This window comes from Danio rerio, chromosome 3 (genome assembly GCF_049306965.1).
Source record: "Danio rerio strain Tuebingen ecotype United States chromosome 3, GRCz12tu, whole genome shotgun sequence".
Taxonomy (NCBI): domain Eukaryota; kingdom Metazoa; phylum Chordata; class Actinopteri; order Cypriniformes; family Danionidae; genus Danio; species Danio rerio.
In genome coordinates, this window is record NC_133178.1 from 25762948 (window position 1) to 25785385 (window position 22438).

Genomic DNA, 22438 nt, shown 5'->3' on the forward strand with positions numbered 1-22438 from the left:
GAAGTACAATGGATTGCTAACAGAAAATAAATAAAAGGGATTCTGCATACTAGGCTCTGATGCAATCATCGCCCGCATAAAAGTGCACCTCATTCCTGATGAAATGGAATACTTGTTCCATTTTTCCTGTGTCATTAGGCAGAGATGTGAAGCACACTGTTAGGGCCATGATGGGGCCTCCATAGTCTTTGGCTCCACCTTATTCTGCTCTGTTTGGCAGTCGGCCTGCAGTTTCACAGCTGTCTGGATCTCCAGAGTTTCCACATCACTGCACCGACTGAGCCAGAAGCATCCAGTCATCCAGCACAAAGTCTGAGCACATAAACCTGCTATGTCTGATCGAAACCAGAAGCTTTTTAAATGTAAACGAAGTATTGAGTTGATAGGTGCAACTTTTAGATAAGCTTTTAATGCAGCAGGTTGATTTCCTTGGTAAAGTGTATTTGAGAAGTGCAGCACAACATCATTGGCTTAACCAATGGTGTGATTTTGGGGTGGGACTGACTGACCGGTGGTAGATGGCAGTCCCATGATTTGTAGTTGTGCGGTGGTGTTTTATTTTTAACATTTATGATGTTAAGTATGTTCAAAGCAAGTTGTAACTTGTTCTTCAAAACAAGTCAAAAAATTTTCTTTAGACTTTTTTTCGAGTAATTTCTAATAGCAGCAAAATTATGTGCAATACCCGCAATCCCATGCTGACAGGCACATACTGTGCTACAATTATAAACTATTATGTGGAGAGATGAAAACAGGTCGCACCACAGTAGCTACTGAAAGGTAAACACAGTGTTTCCAAATGATTAAACTTCAGGATGCCAAAAAAGGCTGAAAATATTTATCCCCAGCACAAATATTACATTGAAAAACAATAGAAATGTCTTCTGTCTACATCTAAATGAACAGTTTAAACAAAGGAGTTCATGTGTAGTTAAGAATAAGGTAATGATAATTTGCCCCTCCAAGTAAAGTCATGGCATTAATATAAATTAACTGGTCATGAGCTCATATTGGTTACAGTTAGCCTTAATTAAAGTTTTAATTAATACATTAGTTAACATGTTCTAATAAGTAATTAAGGTTGCATTATTCACACATGAACTCACGTGACTTAATAAATATTAGACTTAGATTAGTTTATAATAAAGCAATGTTTAGTTTAAATATTAGTACATCGATAATCATGTAATATTCATTGTAAAGTGTTACTGATTTCACTCTTGCCATTATCAAAGTGCTACCAGTTTGACAAACAATGACAACAATGTACTTAAAAATGAAAAAAGGGCAACATAAGATCATTCTGAAAATGTAGCCCTATATACATTTCTGGAGATCATGAATTATGTAGCCAGAAGTACGTATGGCTGCATTTTGTGTTAAAAACGAACGCTATGGGGTTTGACGCCGTTCCTTTTCACATTTACCAGCTGACTGCTTATTTCCATATGGACGGCTTTCCCGCTCTTACCAGTTTGTCCAGTAGCTCGCCTTGTACGTTGGTGGACTTGAGACACAGAAAGCAGTTGACTACAATGAGTCTGGTGAGGAACTGTACTAAAAAGCTGGTAATACAAAAACAGAATTCAAAAATAAAATAAACAAGTAAATAACATGGTGAGAATGTGGTAAAGGCTGAAAACGTGGAAAAAATCAGGCAAGGGCTTTCCTTTTTCTGGATTGCTTTTTAAAACTGTCGGTTGGATTTAGGGAAGTGGGTGTGCGGGTCAATTGATGCTTTTGAAAATACTATTGGTTTGGTTTAGGTAAGGAGGAGGTTGGGTCAGTCGAACGGTCAGTCAGTCATTCAGTCAGTCAAACAGTCAGTTGACAGCGGCCTCTGGTAGATTTACGCAAGAGGAGCAGGCGCGAATGGAACTCGCGAGATAAATTTGAGATCTCAAAAAGCATACAGTACATTGTGTCCTCTGGTGGTTCGCGAAAACATAAACTGCAAAAAAAATTTACTCCTGTAATGTATTTGCCGCTTTCCAGAAATTTATATAGAGGTACGTTTTCAGAATGAGCCTGAGTTGGAAAAGAGTAAACATAACATTGGTCAATTGTCAGCCAACCAATCAAAAATGTATAATTTAAAAGGCTTTAAAAAGATCGGACAATAAATACACATTTTCCTGCATTAAATTTGTGTATAACATCCCTCAGTTCAATGCTTAGGTAATTTTGTCACCAAAATCAGACACAGATTAAATGTGCAAGGCAAGCAGAGCTGAACCAGTTTTCACCTGTGTGACTTTGTGAAATAAACACATGCTTATCTTTCTCTGTTTTGTACAGCATGAATGTGGGCTGTGGGTAAAAACAACTCTTGGGTAAAAGAAAAATCTCTTGGCAAGGCTTTCAAAAAAACATTCTGCTGTCTTTAATTGAACAATGCACTTCATAAACCAGAGTGGTTGTAAATATAGCATGAGCAAAGTTTGCCTGCTCTGTAATCACTGCAGAATACACAAAATGACAGCTGAGCGACACAAGAGGAACGCATTGACTGAAGAGCTGCAGAGGAGTTTCCACGCTTGGAAACTCTTCTTTCTATGGATTGATTTGTAAGTCAGGATTCCGGTTTTTAATCATTTTAGTGTCAATTTAAGCGTGATAAATACTTGAGGCTTTGAAATGTAAATGAGCAGAATCATTGATTGTTATTTGTTTTCCCATTGCAATCTTTGCACAGTGTTTTGAACAGGCATTCAAGGAATTTTTCTGAAACCCCCATGGATGATCTAGGCATGTCTGGGGCTGCTAAAAATGTTACCTCAAGTCAGCAGAAATTATCAATAATCTTTTTATGCAAAAACTTGAAAGCTTAAAAGTGATATCATTATTGTATTTTCTTATATATTTGACCAATTTTACATGACAGCAATGTACTTACAACTGAAAAAAAAGTGAACACAATCATTGGCGTTTTGTCAGTCAACTAATTAAAAACTTCCTCACTTTAACGGCATGGTAACCTTATGGTGGTAACACTTCACAATAAGGTTGTATTAGTTAATGTTAGGTAATGTATTTACTAACATGATCAAACAATGAATGATACATTTATTACAATATGCAGCACAGGTTAATTATGAAAATTTACCTTCGTTTACATTTCTGCAGATTGCAAATTATGTAGCCAGAGCTAAGCATGGCTGCATTTCGTCTTTCAAACGAATCCTACGGGGTGATATGATGCCACAAACTGCTTTTGTTTCTTTTTTGAACTACCAGCTGACTGTTTACCTTAATGTGGATGACTTTTCTGCTGTTACCAGTTTGCCAAGTGACTCGCTGCATATGCCAGCGGACGCAAGACTCAAAGAGAAGTTGACTGCGATGACGAGGTTCGAATCCAGGGAAAAATTATTCCAGAAAACAGGTAAAACAAAACAAAAGGCAAAAACCAAAACTAATAAGATTTGAAACATGGTATAAATCAGGCTTTTCTTCTTTTAGATTGCTATTGAAAATCGTGGGCGAGTCAATCGGTGCTTTTGAAAACACTATCGGTTGGGTTTACAGTAGGTAGTGGGCGGTTTGGGTGGATTGATTGGTCAGATGGTCAGTCAGTCGACAGCGGCCTCTAGTGAACTTACGTGAAAACAGCAGGCGCGAATGGCACTCGTGGCAAATGAAATCTGAGCTCCGAAAAAACAAACACATTCGCGAAAACAAAAACTGCAAAAAAACGTACCTCATGGGGCGTATTTCACACTCTCCAGAAATGTATACAGGGGTACGTATCCATAATGAGCCTAGGTTGACAATATGTATTCATAGTACTAAATGGTAATAACATTTTCTTGCATTTGAAATCAGATACAAAATACTGACACACTCCCTCGTTTACTCACACACTGACTTCCTTTTGGCTTCTTTATCAGGGGTCACCATAGTAGAATGACCACCAGTTACAAAATACATTCAGCCATTTTTGTTATAAAGCCATACATCCTATAACAACAACAAAAACAACAGCTATTTACAGAAAACAACTAGAGCTTTTTAAAGGAACTGTCCACAGGCACAATGATAATAAAATCACATAAAATCATTGTTCTCGTTTCAGCATACCAAAAGCTAAATTCCTTAATTATTATGCTCAAATAAGAGTATAGTTCCTAGCCAAATCAACCTAGAAAATAGCAACTTTTCATTTTCTGTCTTAGTACATGATATAACTACAAAAGAGTCAGGCTTTATATCGTAAAATTACCAAATTTTACTATAAACTATTTGTTTTTAGTGAGATGCTAATGGTCTAATCCAATTAAATGATTTATGCAAAGCTAAAAGCGCTTCCACCAGACCCGGAGATTGGCTGAATGGATCACAAAAGGTTAAAACTCAACTTTTTAACTCTAGGGGGGTCGTAAAATTAACCTATTTCCAAAAAAAGTACAGTGTTGCTTTAAATCTCTGATGTCCTATTAGAAAGACAGCCAGTCAATCCAGTCTTACTCTGGATCAGACTCTGTCAACCCAGTAACTTAGCTTTCTCACACACACGCTCAGGAAACCCAGGGAGCCAGAATCCCGTGGATGTAACGCAAAAGGGAGGAGCACACAGGAAATGAACAGACACAAATATTTGCAGATGGCCGCAGATGGCTGCTTCATATCAATATAGTCATGTTGCACAATAAATATACACAGTGGAACTACAAATATACACGATGACACATTGTCTATCTGCATATTAACTATAGGTATTACATTTGCATCTGGACTGCCAAACAAGCAGGGGAAAGATAGCTGAGCGTTCAGTGGCTGAATTCAGAGGCGAAGCTGTTGGATTCAACAGTTTCCTCCGTGAGTAAATCTCCTCACGCTGGCCTCATTCTCAGTTCCCGCCAGGAACAAGCTAAGACTTTCCCTCTGCACTCTTGGTCTTCTTCAACACCACAGAGAACCACATATAGAGGCACGCAAACCACCAGCCAAATCCGTCACACTCTCATCTGAGAGCGTGAGAGAATGAGAGGGAAAAATAGCATAGAGGGCCATTTTGAGACGTGTGATGTTCCTAAAGATTTCAGGAGTCTTAAAGCTTGCACAGACTCAAAAAGAAGCCATCCACAAAGAAATCTATACATAATGTCAACACCTAAAAGCTTCCCCCCTCCTCCCTTCCTTAGCACAACATGTATTGAGTTCCAGACCACACCCAACTCAAGTTCTGGGCAGTTCAGGATTTTGGAGAGGAGGAGCACACACTTTTTTCCTCATTTCACTACTACTACGTTTACCCTGCAGTCACGCTCACGCTTGCATCACTTTGTCTCCACGTCTGGCTGCCCCCTTTGCAAACTATAAAATATTTGACACTTCAGGCTTCTCCACAGCGGTGAGTGAGAGTCACTAGTAACTTTTTCTCTGCATGCAAATGTTTTTTTTTGGTGAACGATAAAACTCTTAGAGAGGATCACAGGATCTTTGAAGTCTTGAAAATACTGGCTGGAGTAAACAGACGGTTGATTTATTGCCGCCTAAAAGGCTTTATGAATGTGTTGGTGAATTTAAAGGCTTTAAAAACTGAAGGGAGTTTGTGAGGAAAGGGGCGTCGGCGTTGATGCTTCACTGATGAATCACCGGCTTATACTTGTTAGTAGACTTTACTTTAGATGTTTTGTTTACTTAGAATGTTTTCAGCTCTATTTCGAAGCAAGCGGGAGAATGTAGTTTGACTTGTGTTTTTTGCAATGAAAAAATGTTTAAAAGAAAAGAAAAGAAATACTAGATCTCTAGTTAAGTCTTCACTATTTGTTCTCATCTCTGGTGGATGTGGGTTTTTAAATTGTTTAGAGTGAAGTACCACCGACTTTGTTTTTCATATCGCCCCCTGGTGAAAGTATTTCAATGATGGATAAAGTGTTACATGGATGTTTACATAAGTCACGTTGTACCTTAATTATTTACATATTTAGCATATTTGATCACATTTTATTTAAATGTACACTATTAACAAACCATTAAATAAGATTTTAGCTCATTAAACTACTTCTTAATAGTTAGTAAGGCAGTAGTTGGGTTTAGGTAAGGGATGTAAAATACTAAATAAATAATATATAATAATAATAAAAACTATTTTATGTATTTTCATTCATTCATTTTCTTTTTATGGAGGGAATTTTTTTTAAACATATTTCTAAACATAATAGTTTTAATAACTCATTTATAATAACTGATTTATTTTATCTTTGCCATGATGACAGTAAATAATATTTTGTTAAATATTTTTAAAGATATTTCTATACAGCTTAAAGTGACATTTAAAGGCTTAACTGGGTTAATTAGGTTAAATTGGCAGGTTAGGGTAATTAGGCAATGGTTTGTTCTGTAGTCTATCCCCCCAAAAAAGCTTATAAAGGGGCTAATTATTTTAATCTCAAAACGGTTAAAAAATTAAAAATGGCTTTTATATTAGCCGGAAAAAAAAATAATAAAAAATAAAGAAGAAGAAAAAGAGAAAAAATATTATCAGACATACTGTGAAAATTTCCTTGCTCTATTAGACATCATTTGGGAAATATTATATATATATATATATATATATATATATATATATATATATATATATATATATATATATATATATATATATATATATATATATATATAAACAATACAAAAATATATACCAAAAAAAGTGGCATAAGCAATAATGTATTAAAAACTAAATATTTAAATAGGTTCAAATCTAAATTATTAAAAACATTTGTAAAAATGTTCCAGTGAAAAAATGTTCCAGTAAAAAAATTGTAGATGAAATATGTATGTGGGTGAAATGAAAAATGTACAGATGCATATTAAATAGAGGGTGTGTTGTTCTTTGGTTTGCAAAAGCATGCGTTGTTCATGAAGTGGGACTGCAAGATGCTTAGCATTGCTAATTATGCATATGTGTCATTTTATCTCATTCAAATATGTGTGCAATAGAAACAGAGAAAGTTGTCGTGTTTTATATGGTGGCACATTCCAACATGTTGCTTGTGGACAGTTTTGGGGGTGGGGAGTGTGAAGTGTGTTCATGAGGTGCAGTCGTTTTCACTGGACTGGATTTCCGGATGCCCGTCTGCTCTGCTATTACAACACAAACACAGCCGCAGCGAGTGCCATAATTCAGAGTGACCTATCAAAAGCCAAACCGCTCTAGGATAGAATATACACACAAGCCTTTTAAAACACAGTATGATGTATTGTCCGGCCTCCATGCAAACTCATATCCACCGTTATTTGAAGCATATTTATCATCCTACACACAGTTTGTGTACCAATACCCATACATCACCCACAGTACAACTATGTTTGGTGATGGTCAGTTTCACACAAACTCCCCTGTTGAGAGTCTGGATGATTTGGATAAACTGATTGCCTTTTTTTCCATGTATTAGTTTTCCCTGCTGCAAAGATGGAGGGATTTTTCCAGTCTCTTATTGACCAACTGGAGTTTTTTCTCTCTCTCTCTCTCTCTCTCTCTCTCTCTCTCTCTCTCTCTCTCTCTCTCTCTCTCTTTTGTTTTGTGTCGCTGATTGATTTAGCAGAACTGATGCAACTCAGAAATGTGCTGCTTGCAGGGCTTTCCAGAGAATAGGTGGAGGGTTTTGTTTGCAGATGGGATGTTTTATTAGAATCTATGCTGTCAACGTTTGGATCAGGAAGTGCCTCTCCCTTTGGCCGAGCTTAAGCTCTGGACGCTTTGTGTGTGTGCGTATGTGTTGTATTCACATTAAGGTGACCAAGTGACCAAGCCACAATAATTCTGCCATGGATTATTAGGTGGTGTATTCCTGTCAGTTTTTGTAAGAGACTGAATCTTTTTTATATTTATATATTTGTATATATATTTTATGTTTTGTATTAAATTTATGAACGTTTAAAAAAACTGCAACTTTTGAAATAGTTACTCTTAATTGACTCACTGACTAACTGTTTACCAAAGAGTATAGTTCAAATAGGATTTGAGTTCCCAAAGGCCGTTTACACTGCCAGTTAAAAGTGATGCAATTCCAATTTTTTGCTCATATGGGAGACAGATCAGATCTGTTCTATGACTGTGTAAACACACACACACACACACACAAAAAACGCAGAGATCGTTTTTAGACCTCATATAGTATGTGGAAATAAATCAGATATAAATCGGATATGTGACAATGGGACTATCACGTAAACAGACAGATCGGATTTATTGAGTCATTCCGTTTTGTACGTCACTAAACTTGCGACAATGTGGTACTTCTCCTCGGTTTAATGACATAGAACAGGGGTGGGCAAACTCAGTCCTGGAGGGCCGGTGTCCTGCACAGTTTAGCTCCAGCTCTAATCACACACACCTGCTTATAGATTTCTAGTGGTCTTGAAGACACTGATTAGTTTGTTCAGGTGTGTTTGACTAGTGTTGGAACAAAACTCTGCAGGGACACCGGCCCTCGAGGATCAAGTTTGCCCATCTCTGACATAGAAGGTAGAGCGTGTGTGTGGGTGAAGTCTAAATTGGATGCTCCTCATTAAAGCCCACTACAAGTTGCTCCCACCAGACCTGAGATCTCTCTCTCATACCCACAAATTTCTCTGAATGGTCGAGGACACAATACAGTATATAAACCATAGGCGCAAGCTGCAATGATGGCCATTTCCCTCCTCCTTCGCTTCGCCTCCGCCTCAAAATCATTTTAAAGTTGGGTGAACTTTGCATATTTTGCAGAGCTAAAACCAAGACGCATACGCAACGTCATAAATTATATGGCAAGTGTAAACACATGAATCAGATATGGGTCAAAATTAAAAGAACATGTAAACGCAGGCAAAAAAAAAAAAAAAAGAAAATCAGACGTGGCCTTTGATTCCGTTCAGAATTATTAGGATATTTCAGTTTGAAATTCAATGATTTTAACTATTATTTACTATAGTTTACTATAAACTATTAATTTTAATATGGAGACAAAAAAATAGGTTTTGAAATATTTAAAGAAACATTAAATTATTAAGAGTCCTTTAACCAAAATTTGAAACTGGGTTTACATTAGGTTTTAGCCCAGTGGTTGGTTTAGTCCAAATTTTTTAAATTTGGGTTGAACCAAAGTAATAATTTTTTGTGTAAAAGTGTCAATTTCTTGATCATGTTCTTTTAATAGTTATCCATTTTTATTCTATACTTAATACAATACATAAATTTGTGCATTGATACACTGCATGGGTCAAATATTTGTTTTCTGTGCAAAAAATTTTAAAACATTAAGTAAAGATCATCATATTTAGCAAATGTTCTATATTAAAATTACAATTTTGAATAGTAATACGCATTGCTAAGGATTTTATTAGGACAACTTTAGTTTTTTCTCAATATTATTATTTTTTTTAAACCCTAGAATCTTCAAATAGTTGCATCGTAAAAAAGTTTACATCAATGAAAAACGTATCCAACTTTAAGATAACTTACAAATCTCCATTTATAAAAATACTCTTAAGGTTTTGCAGACCAGGGTCACAATTCACAACTTCATTATTTGACAAAATGTTGAGATTCTACATATTTGGGTTATCGGCATTAAAATAATGTAGGCTTTATTTAGGCACCCTTCTTGTGATTCTCCAAATTACCAAAAAATGTGGTAAATTAATGAAAACTGACAGTAAAAAAACCTTAAGGCATGACAATACAGACACACCCATACCAACAAATTTTTTTCTTGCCAAAAAATGAACCCCATCGTTTCTTTCTCCTCCTTTATAATAGTACGGAATGTGACTGTTTGTTGCTAAACACTGTGTTCTTGCGCTTGAAGCTGGTGTGGGTAAGACTGGTATTTTAGCTAAGAAGTTCTTCATATGCTAACAAACAAGACTTTAAGCTTCAGAAATGTCACCCCTGCGCACACTTGGCTTCCAAAATCCACAGCAACACATGCAAATCATTGTCTCAATCCCCCAAAACATGCAAACACATGACATCCCAGACTCAAAGACTCAGGCTGTGCTTTTACGATTCACACATTTTCCAAACCACTTTGTCTGTGACACAACAGTGACCCTGGATTCCACCAAAGTCACTTTCAGTGTTTTTATTTCTGCAGTTTCTTGAAAACAAATAAAGATTACAAAGCCTCAAGTCGATGGAAATATCTTTAGTGGACTGCGTCATCTTTTCTCTCTCATTTCACAGCATTATGTTGCTGAAAATACTCCAGTAATCTGCTACTGTCTTCAGTTTCATGATTAGATTTTAATTTATTTTGCTGAAGCAATAATGTGAACAAAAGAAAACAGCTGAGAAACAGCTCTCTCTCTATCTTCCTGTCACCCTTTTCTACAATGCTCATAGTACAATGTTGTAAGTTTTATTAAACGTGAAACTACTTGTTAAACAGATGTCCTTAAAGAAGTCTAACATTTTTTTTTTATTTTAGGATTTTTACAAAATATTTCAATGCATATTTCTGTTTGTTGATTTGCTGGATGCAGTGGCCAGTCAAAGATGTTCACGTTGTTTGAAATCCAGTCACAGCTCAGAATGCATTCTGCAAGCTCATCAGTCTTCTTGATAAAGTACAGACTGATGTAAATAAGATAGTAATTTTGTAAGGAACTCTGAGATTGTGTTGTAATGAGATTTTTAGTGAGTATAAAAAAAGCGAACGGTCATGTAGAAGCTACAAAGTTTTTGTTGCATCATTTTAATACACTTTAAAGAAGTGATTCGTTAATTTTACCTAAAGAGTAATGTTGTGTTTAAAACATTTAGTTGACTTTAAATAAAAGCGTAACCTTGGCCTAATAATTATTAATACTGTAAAATTGCTGGGTTCAACACAATCGATTTGTGTTGGGACAACATGAAGGAATGAACTTATTAAAAAACACTAAATAACAATTAAGTTGTCTTCAAAAAAAGTTGTCTTTCAGCTTATTTTACGAAAATCAACTTTTGTAAGCTGTTTGGAAAGAACTGGTAGGTACATACAGCGTGTCCACAGTCATATTGGCATGACAGAAACCCAACAAGTTTCTTTTTAAAAATTTACTCACGTTAAAATAGGATCCAAATCACAGTGATTTTAAAGCCTGGTTTATACTTCTGCGTCAAGTGACCGGCGTAACCCACGGCGCATGCAATGCTCGTAGCTGTGCATTTATGCTTCTGCACGCTGTCTCTGTTGCTCTGCATTAACACTTCCGAACAGGCCCGTGCAGAGACCGTCCAAAGGGCATGTGCAGGAATAAATTTTTGAACAGCGGGAAGGGGCGGGGGGTTGGCGCGTGTACTAAAGAGCGCGCGCGTACTAAAGAGTGGTGTTGTCGCGCGCGTTCTGATCAGCTGTGTTGTCGCGCGCGTACTCAAGAGCGGTGTTGTCGCGCGCCTACTGAAGGGCGGGACCGAGGGTGTGTCGCGTCGCGGGGGCACTTTTGATAAATTTGGAAGGGCACTTTCTATCCAAGACTAAAAAGGGCATGTGCAGTGCACAGGTTGAGCCCTATGTGTGCACGTGCCTGCTTCCGAAACGCTAGTGGGCAGTGAGGTGTTAATGTTCCTCTGTGTTGAGTTTCATCGCTGGTGTTTTGTTTTTTCTGAATGCTTTCTGAATGTACAAGAGGTTCAAACTTGCTCATTTTGAGGCAGGAACCGGCGGACATGCAACAACTTTAACTATGAGGTAAACCCAAAACTTTCTATCCGGGGCTCCTTAACAGGACTCCACACTTGTAAACAATCGCTCAATCGGGCTTGCGCCGCTCACACGGCTCTTTGTCCCACCCAGACTCATCAGCGGTACCAAGCCGACCAATCACAGAGCTTGCGCTTCGCGTCGTTGCGACGTGTAGTTACATTTTTTAAGAGGTGCACGTCAGCGATGCCGATGGCTACGACGTAGAGCTATGCGTCAACGCATAGGCTGCGCCGCAGCATACACGTGCGCTTGATGCAGAAGTATAAATCTGCCTTAAGGCCCACCGCAATGTGACATAGAAGTGCGATTTTCCCCACCCACTGATTGATTGACAGGCGCCATGACTCCATTATAACATGTATACACGTCCACAGAACATTTCTTTCAATGAAACTGTGTAACTTTGTAATAAAAGTAAAATCGCTATGTAATTCTTAACTGCTATAATCACCACGGCCATGTGTGTGTGTATGTATAACAGAACTGCATTTCAAACTGTATTTCAACTTCATCCGAGTCTGTCTCTATCACTGACTGCTGTTTATCTGATGTAAAGCAGGAGAAGCAGACAGGCACCTGGAAAAGTAGGTGGGGAGAAGCAGCTCATTTGCATTCAAAGCCACAGGCTACAAAAATAGTCATGCTGTACTCAGACACCAAATTGGGCAGATTCTGGAGGCTATAATAAATAATTTGATGGATATTTAAGCTGAAATATTACAGACACATTCTGGAGACACCAAAGGCTTATCTCACATCCTGTAAAAGGGGTAAAATAGGTGCCCCAAAATGAGTAGTTTGAAAGCATTTATTCAGTGTTATGAACTGTGCATATTGATAAAAATTATAAGTTAGCAGGTTGTACTCACTTTTTTATAGCAACTAATTGCTTTTTACAGTGTATAAAAATGGAATTTAATAGAAAAAGAGTGCCATAATGACAATTATAACAATGAACAGAACAAAAATATAATGTACCAATAAGTAGAACAGTACTCATAAGTAGAACTGTTCTACTTATAAGTAGTACTGCTCAGATTAAAACATTTAAAATTAATGGAACGTATGCGCAATAGAAAGATTCATTCTTGTGTCTGTGCTTTTTCACCTAATGCTACCCTGAAAAAAATATTTCTGCAAAATTATTGCAAACAATTTATATGGGATAATCTTTAACAAATTAAATTTAGTAATGGTAAACTTTTTTTTGTTCAAATTCAGCCCAAATAAACTGTTTACAACCACTAACCTTAAAAACTGAGTAAATCCAGTAAGTCTTTGTACTAATTTAGAAATTCCTCATATATTTGAATCCCCTCATATGAGCAGTTTATTGTAGCAGTCTGTTGTTGTTTTGTTATTTATCCTCAGTTTTTTTGTCAAGTGGCCTGCTTGACACATTGTAGGCTACTAGTGCTTACTTTGTGAGCTAAATGGTGCTTAGCTTGTGAGCTGAATGTACTGTACAAAATGGGTTTATGCACATGTAATTCCAATGACAAGATACACCTACTTTAGCTAACAGATGAAAATGGGCCATTCTTTCAGAATAATGCTCATAAATTTTGCATGTAGATAAAAGTGTGACTAAATGCATATGTAATGTACCTACAGTAAACTGGCATGCATAAAACAGCATTTTAAGACATACAGAGTAAGAGCACACCATGATTTCAATATGGAATGACTTGTGAGTCAGCTCTGTTGAATAATAAAAGAGACAAGTTATTAGTCTGAATCAGTGTGAAACGTTTTTCATGTATATTTCTGTCTTTCATGGGCAAGTATAGAGGTATATTAGCTTCAAACACCCACACTCTCTCACATTGACACACATACACTACGGCCAATTTAGTTTAGTCAGTTTCACCTATACCGCATGTGTTTGGACGGTGGGGTAAGCCAGAGCACCAGGAGGAAACCCATGTGTACACAGGGAGAACATACAAACTCACCCAACCAAGACTCGAACCAGCAACTTCTTGCTGTGAGGTGAAAGTGCTAAACACTGAGCCATGATGGCGCCAAAAGTATAAATTATGTTATACAAAAAGAAGTATAAAATATTGAGCGTATGTTAAAACTAACATTTCTTTTCTTTTTTTTTTTTTACACAATAATACATCATTAAGAATCCCAAGAGACTAAAAGAACATCAAGGTGCCACAGTTTTGACCTCAGTCAGTCTGACTTTACTATTTCAGATCCTTGGCCTCAAATTCTTCCCTTGTACATAACAGACGTAAAATGTGAAACCTGCTGCTAAGTGCATTGGACACAACGAGAAGCTCTTTAGGAGTAACAGAAGTCCTTCCTTCATCCCTGCTGAAAGATCAAAGGAGCTTCCGAGGGTCTGGACAATGTGTGTGAACGCATTACACACAGCTGTCGTGATTCTCAGAGAGAAGAGGTTGTCTGGATGTGGCCGCAGGGCTTTGTCTGCATGTCTTTTGACAGATCCATGTGGGAGCCGTTACTCACGCTGGCGGCGTGTCATCAGTGGAATGTGATGTGAAAACAGGCCCTGCGGCACCTGAGCATATCTGCTCTGCTGTAGAGCCACAGCGATGAGATGAAAGGCCATCAGCGCCCAGTGCAGACTTTCAACCCAGCAGGCCATGACTGAGGCCTGAGCAGGACCCAACAGTGTGTGAATGAGCCTCCTCCTGAGATCGGCTGCAGCACCAACACATGTGCCTTGCCAAAACACACTGCTTCTACAAAATGAGGAGTCCCTTGTGCCAAAACTGCCCAGTAAGGTGTTAAAATATCAGTGGAGAACCTCCGGGTTTTGTAATAGAACTTTAAGACTTACACGTCATACTTTCTGGGAGTTTGTTTGGTTTATCCTTTCTTTTTTACACTGGGTGGGGTTTAAATACTTTATAGACGATACCCAAAACCAAGCATAGTTTTTTCTGTAAATTGAAGTTCATTGCAGGCGGCTTGCCAAAGGCAGCAATTCAGGCTTTTGTGTTTTCTCCAAAAATAAGCCTATTGTAGTTCACTAGCTCCAAGTGGTACTGCAGGGGCTGAAAGGTGTGGAAAATATTTAGATACTGCAGTGACAGATCTGATTTTCAGCATTTGTTCAGGGATAATTAATTTCATTTAATTTCCTGTGACAAATGTAAGATGCAGTTCTTAATTTAAGATGCTATTTGTAACCGGCTGCTCAAACATTACATATTACATATTTTGAATAAACCGGAAAAAAAAATCATTTAGTTACTGAAATAAGCACTAAAAAGAAATTAACCTTATTTCAAGAGTTCACCCTTAGCTGATTATTGATAATAAAGCATGTTTGGCATGCTGTCCCGGAAGAGAGCCCTGAGCTCAGAATATCCTTGTGCCTGGAGCTCCCTTCCACTTGAAGGGCGAGGGGGGAGTTTGAGCTCTGGTAGGATTTGAAAACTCCCTTGCTTGTGAGATAAAGCTAGCTAAGAGTTTGTCTTAAGATGCTACTTTAAAGTAGCAATTTATTTATGATGTATATCTTTGGATGCTGGAAGGAAACTGGGGAACCCGGGGAAAACCCACTCGAGCACAGGGAGAACATGCAAACTCTTCACAGAAACGCCGACTGTCCAGGTGAGGGGTCAATCCAGTGGCGTTTTTGCTGTGAGGCAACAGCGCTAACCACTAGGCCACCATATCAGGAGAACAGGAGGAGTAGGGGTGGAAGGGGGGATTCTTCAAGACAAAGATGACTGAAGTGGAAAACTCTGGTGATTTATAGTGAGTCAGTACGCAATATGCGGAGCTAATGTGGGACCAGCCATGGTCAATCATAAGCACCTCTTAAAATTAGTTTATAAATAAACCGCATTTTCTAAAGACTTCCTAATAATCCAATTTATGAAAATAACTTCTCTCTCTCTTTTCTACTTCTCCTATCGATTAGTCCACTTAAACCCAGTTTTAAAGGCATCAGCAATCTTATCTTCCCCATCCAATCACTAAAAACTATAACCGGTCTACATTTTTCTCCAATGACCTGATTAACAACATTCGATATCAAAACATGTTTTATTGTGATTTTAAGAAATGACTAAAGATTCTGTTCAGTTCTGCTTTCATGTGAACGTTTGGTTCACATTTCCTGGTTTTGTTCCTGTTTTCTTTTGTTACAGCTTTTCATTTGGTACCATGGTTACAAATTTGTTCTTAGATTTTGCCTGTTCTACATTTTTTAAAATGTTGTTTATATATTGCTCTCATTTTGCTCAGTTAATTGCCTTGTCATTTGGCTTCAGAATGCTTTTCTCTTCTAGGCTTTATTTTTGGTTATAAAAGACATATATTTAGTGTGATGCAGGGGGTAGGTCACTGGTTAAAGCCTTGGCTGGGTCATTTAGTATTTCTGTGTGGAGTTTGCATGTTCTCTCCGTATTCGCATGGGTTTCCTTCAGGTGCTCCAGTTTCCCCCACAAGTCCTAAGACATGCGCTGTAGGTAAATTGAGTAAGCTGAATGGTCCATAGTGTATGTGTGAATGAAAGTGTATGGGTATTACCGAGTGATGTGTAGCAGCTGGAAAGGCATCCGCTGTGTAAAACATATGCTGGATAAGTTGGCGGTTTATTCCGCTGTAGCGACCTCAGGTTAATAAAGGGACTAAGCCGAAAAGAATATGAATGAATGAATGAATAAAACATATTTTTAGATCTTTCTTGTTCTTGTTCACCAGATCTGCCATTGCAGTGCATGTATCCTAAAGTTAACTGGCAAAACATATTTCTATTAAGACATAACTGCCATCTTAAGTTGCAGTTGTTGGGATGCTCTGGGAAAAAACGATTCACCAAAGTACTGTGATTCTTGCTCAAATTATGCTTAACTGATTCCTTAAAAAGTAATTTTCAGATATTGATTGTTACGGTTTAAGAAGCAGACAAAATAATTCATCCACAAATGAGAATACTTTTACATTTTTGGGTGAATTATTTTGAATGCTTTTTAAACCATATAAATATAATCATTTTATATTATCAATAAAATAATTAAAATTAATTTATGTTGTGAATAATTTATTTTGTTAATTAAAAATTTACTTACCATCATGTTTTTCCTAACTATGTTTTTTTCCACTTTCTTCTGGAACAAAACAGATAAATCAGAAGTTATGTTGAATATATATATATATATATATATATATATATATATATATATATATATATATATATATATATATATATATATATATATATATATATATATATGTTTTTATCATACAGCTAATTACAGACATAAAAATGAGGCCCAACATTATTAAAAATATCTTCTTTTACTTCATGCTTTTTAACAGAAAGTCATTCGGGTTTAGAACAACATGAGGATGGTGAGTAAATGATGATAGATTCGAAGACAGAAAAAAATATAAACATTTATTTTATCCTCTGTGAACTATTGTATAGTAAAACATATGATTTATGAATATTATTCTTGGGAATACTGAAGAACTATGGGGAGAATAAACCTCAAAGGGCCAAACAGTATTTGACCAGTATTATGCATGACATAAATAATTCTCCAAAGATGAGCCAATGATGTGTGACAGAGGTCTTCACATGTTTGCTTGACTTTTAAATGATCCTTGCAGCGATTGAGCTGAATGTGTGAAAATGCCTTTTTGTGATGTCTTTGTGTGAACTATCCAATGTTAGGAAATCAGCTAGATGGGCCCCAGCAGGCACATTTCTGCTGCTTAATTTTAACTTTATTGAGCAAGAATGGTGCCGCGTTTAGTTTATGACCGTGTTTTAAAACAAATGCTTGTCCCTGATAGGATAAACATGAGCGCTTTGGCGGAAATGAGTCTGTGAGAATGCATTGATCTTAATTAGATCATTCTTTACAGCTTTAAGAGAGGCTCGCACTCGCAGAGAGATGGTGATGTTGTTTATCCAAGGCTGTTAACCTTCACGGCTTCACAACTTTTTCACAAAAAGGTTCTGTTTAACCTCTTTCCTGTCATCCTGATACTAAAGGACATATATAATGAAAGATGTGCATGGGCTGATTCAATACTGGGCATCATCATTATTCATTCCACACTCTTTTTTCCTTCTTTTTATCTGTATTCTCTCAGATGTTGAAGTGTGAGTTGGTTTCAGCACTGCGAAACAGCCCATGATCGGTTTGTTACCTTTGGGCCGACACTTGAAACCGCAGGCCATGTCAAACGTACACACTAAAACATTCCCCCTCATATCCCTCGTTTACTTTGAGGTTTTCTCTCTTGCTCAAAGCCCCTAGTTAAGGTCAGGTTAGGTCAAACTGGGCGGTTTGGTGTTCTGCAGTTCACATTTGCATGTTTTTCTCATCATTCGTTGATTTATTTAACAGCTGTTGTATTAGCTGGACTTTGTGAGCAAAATATCTGTATCAGGCATTCATAAATTTATAAAAATGCTCTATCCTCTGGATTTCGCACAAAGATCTGTTTCTCAAACAGAGTTATGGATGTCTGACTGCGTCATGTTGTTGAGGAACATTCCTTTGCGCGAGTTCAAGCTGCTTCTGTTTAAATACTGTAGGAGACAATGAAGCACACTCAAATGGAAGTAATTGTTAGGTTGTCTGTGCGGTATCTACTGCTTTTGACAACATAGCTTGGATAGTCACTAATAAAGGATGTAGGGATTTTTTTAGGTTCAGCACAAAAAATCAAGTTTAGTTTGTTTGAGTGCATTTAATGTAAAAATTCTCTGAAAAGTGTGACTTATTATTATGAATAAAACATAACACTTTGGATAAACAAGTCTGCCAAACGATTTAATGTTACCCTGGACCACAAAACCAGTCATAGTGTTAGTGCAACACTATGAACACACAAAAAAAGACTGTGAATGAATAGTCATGATGTCAGGTGACCAAAATTCAATGTCTAGTCAGCGTCTACGGACGCTATAATTTTGATGTTCAATAATGACATCAAATGATGTTGATATTTGGTTGATTTTACGTTGCTTAAAGGTTACCAAAATCCAATGTCGAGTCAATATCATAAACCAACGTCATATTGACGTCAAATACTGACATTTATTCATCAGATATGGCAACCAAAATCCAATGTCTGTCAGACGTCATAGTGGTAACATCCACACAACATCATGTTGTAACCCTTTTTAGATGTTGATATTCCACTGATTTTCTGTTGGACTTTGGGCATTGATGCCGGCCTGACATTGGTTCTGACCTCAACCAAATTTTAATTTCCTAACAAAATGCAAAGTCCCCACGACACTGGGGTACAACGTCAATCTAATGTCATGTTGATATCTTATGCATGTTGGCAATGTACAAAAAATCGTGCTTAACATTCTAATGATTATTGTTATCAAAAAAATCACTTTGACCCAAAGAATGTATTGGCAATAGGCAAAAATACGTTGTATGGGTCAAAATAAACAATTGTCCAGGGTCACAAATATAAATGTACTGTATGTGTACTGTAATTAACCTTCTATTTTAACAATCCCTTTAAGATGAAAACTTTTTATTAGATATTAGTCGGAAGCGGTAAGGGATAAACTGCATTCTTTACAAAGGAATGTACTGTATTAAAGTATTAGATCATCTCTTTTTCAAAGCCCATAACTTTCATAACTGTTTTATGTCCACCGAAAGTTTCCTTTGAAAGGTGCATTGTAAGCTAAACAATCGCAATGGTGTTAAAGTACAGCTCAAATCCATTGAACAAACGATACTTTCATCCCACAGTCTTGCTTCATTCCCCTCAGTATTTAAATAGTTCTACCCTCACGAAGATCTAAAGAAACAAATTAATTTTCTACATTGCTAAAGTATTCCCAAATTAATCAACATTTAATTCAATCACTATTGCAAAATTGAAGCAAATTGTTAATCAGTATACAGACACGGGATTAAAGCCGCAAAGCTTTTCTGGGTGGCATTGAATCTTTCCTTTCTCATCTCAATCATTTGTTCCATGACTGCAGTGTCTGTTTTCAGCAGTGGCCGACTTGGAAGCCTGCTGGAGACTGTGGCTTTTATGAAAAAATGACATTAAAAGTGAAAGTCAAGTCAGCGTTTTCCACCAAGCTAAGGGGAAACGATCAGGGCCTCCTTAGTATTTACACACACACATGCACGCACTATATATGGAGACTTTCTTCACACAAAATATGTCAACATGGCTTATCTGCTACAATTCAAAGTGCTGACTCCAATTAATTTGCTAATGATGGTTCCTAAGTGCTTTGAAAACCTCTAGGCTTGAGAAGTAAGGCCGGCATTATCAGCCCGCAGGATACATAGCAAACTGAAACTCCACCGTCAGTTTCCAAGACAAATGCTTATAGGTTTTCATATCTCAGCCTATATAAACTTTAACGGGGCCTCAAACAACCCACTTTTTTTCCTCTCTCTTTGTCCTGTGCAGCTGTGGTACAGATGTCTGCGATTTGACTTTAGCCTGAATGATTGATCAGATGTACAGAAGTGGCATGTTTATTTATTAAAATGGTTAGCCACACTCACAAAGCCACACAAGGCGTTTATGTTGTACTCAAGTAATCACAGTTGGTGCACTTCTGTCCTCGGTTGTTATGAATGTTAATACACGATCCAGATACATTATTTAAAGGAATATACCAGGTTCAATACAAGGGCAGTCCAGTGTTTTATGTCTCTCTCTCTCTCTCTCTCTCTCTCTCTCTCTCTATCTAGTTATCTATATCTAGATATCTGTCTGTCTTTTAGTCTGTCCGTCCGTCCGTCTATCTATACCAGAGATGCTCAAAGTAGGGCCCGCAGGCCAAATTTGACCTATTGTAACCTTCGACTAGGCTCAACATACCATCTGAGAAAAGAGTGAGATGGATGGAGACGGTTGGGGCGAATGTCTTCAACACAGAAATCGTCATTTCTGATTTGACACAACCTTTTTTTTTTTGTTTGTTTGTTTTATTGCTGAGTTATAAACTGAAATGAAATGTTTCAATTTAATGTTGTAAATGAATCTGATTTTTAAAATTGTAAACATTGTCACTCGAAAGATAGAGGACTATGAAGAAGACAATGGTATGCAAATCAAAGCAAAGACTAGTGTAACTCCATTCTGTTATAAATTAGATTGTTTTTGTATTTACTGTACAGAGTTCATTATAAAATGTTTAAAAATTATGCTGTATTATTTATTATATAGCAATGTTTTGTAGTTATTTTTAAAATATTATTAAATAAATTAGGAAATTACAGATAGCAGCTATTTACCTTCGGCCCACTGGCCTCAATCAAGGTTAGTTTTTCCCCCTTTATAAGAAAAAGTTTGGGCACCCCGATCATCTGCCTAAAAGAAATGTAAACATCACATAAATTTTTTTTTTTTTTTGATTAGTTGTTGTTTTCTGCAAAATAACATTTTTATTTTGAATTGTTTTATTTTATTTAGTTTTTTATTTCATTTTCATTGCTTTTTTTATTCAATTATTTATATTATTTTAAGTTGTACTATTTATATTTTTCCATACTTCATCATTTTGATGCTTTAACTTAATGAAATTTAATATTTCTCTTTTTGTTTTACTGTAAGTTTGTCATATACTATTTTTATTTAATCTTTTTTTTTACTGAACAGAAATGTTTTTAACATTAGCAGTTAGGGTTTAGATTCAATAATTGCCTCTGTTCATTTCTTGAAGGATTTAATAACAAAAAATGCAATTGTTTTTAGAGAAGCACTTGCAAAAGTGCATTATTTAAACTGTAAAGTTGCTAAAATCCTACATTTTACACTTATTTTGGTTGTACACTTTATGTTGTAAAGGTGAGGAAGTTTGGAATAAACTAAATATAAAAACCAGAAATAACTAGGTAAATTTATGTTAACATTTTCTTCATGATAGAATCATTTACAATATTTGGCTGTATTATTGAAACAATAACAATCAATCTCGTTCACTTCTATTAAGTGTATTATTTATTCATTTTCTTTAAAAAATATTTTTATTTTATTTTTGTAGTATAAATACAGTGCTTGCTCATTGATTGGCCTAAATATTGAACCCCGTATATTCCTTAATAGCTGTGTGGTTGTCCATTTCTGCCTTTGATGATTACAGGTACAGAGTTCCTGTAAAGGCTGAAGTGAATCACCCGTGAAGCTGATTGCACGTTTGCCCTTGGCTTCAGTGAACTTCTACAGTAGATCCTTTGTTCTAAAAGCCCTGAAGCGACCAAGCACAGACATTATCCCTGTGTGTAGCCAACATACAATTTTCAGTATGTTCTTCCTCATGCATTATCTGTGTTGTGGGCCTCTATCTAGTCAAAGGCTTTCATTTTTCCTCATGTCTACAGGAATTTTTGTCCTCAATCTCCCACGATTCACAGTCACTATAGTGACATAAACAGCAAAACACTGCTTCTCTGTGTTAAATGCCACATTTGTGGCATTATGGATTTCAGCAAATCAACAGGCGCCTCCTAGGCACTCTTGGAAATGCAGCGGTTCAAATCAATTGCCATGGTCTCTCAGTTTAAAATTTTACAAAGTGCAAATGCACATTTAGACTGCACATCCTAGAGTCAAAATAAATAAAAAAGGAAAAAAAGGACTTGTTTCTGTGACGCTTAAAAACTATGGATGTACACATGCAAATTGGTCATATATGACTGCAAGCTCGCATGGCAAAACAATTTAGTTTTACACAGTCTATGTAAACAAGAAATAACACTTTATATTATGACCTATGACAGGTTAAGGTTCAGCCTGTTGTTGTGTAAACGATTGCA

General features: G+C 36.6%; 1 protein-coding gene and 1 long non-coding RNA gene across 3 annotated transcripts in view; one reads left to right on the forward strand and one right to left on the reverse strand.

The window, feature by feature from the left end:
• LOC137490126 (uncharacterized) overlaps positions 1–22438 on the reverse strand; it is a 58285-nt gene that overhangs the window by 22763 nt on the left and 13084 nt on the right. The gene's annotated exons all lie outside the window — the stretch shown is intronic.
• emp2 (epithelial membrane protein 2) overlaps positions 5234–22438 on the forward strand; it is a 28466-nt gene continuing 11261 nt past the window's right edge. For both annotated transcript variants that reach the window (XM_068216679.1, NM_001004119.1), the window contains 1 exon segment: positions 5234–5353. The gene's annotated coding sequence lies outside the window, so the exon portion shown is untranslated.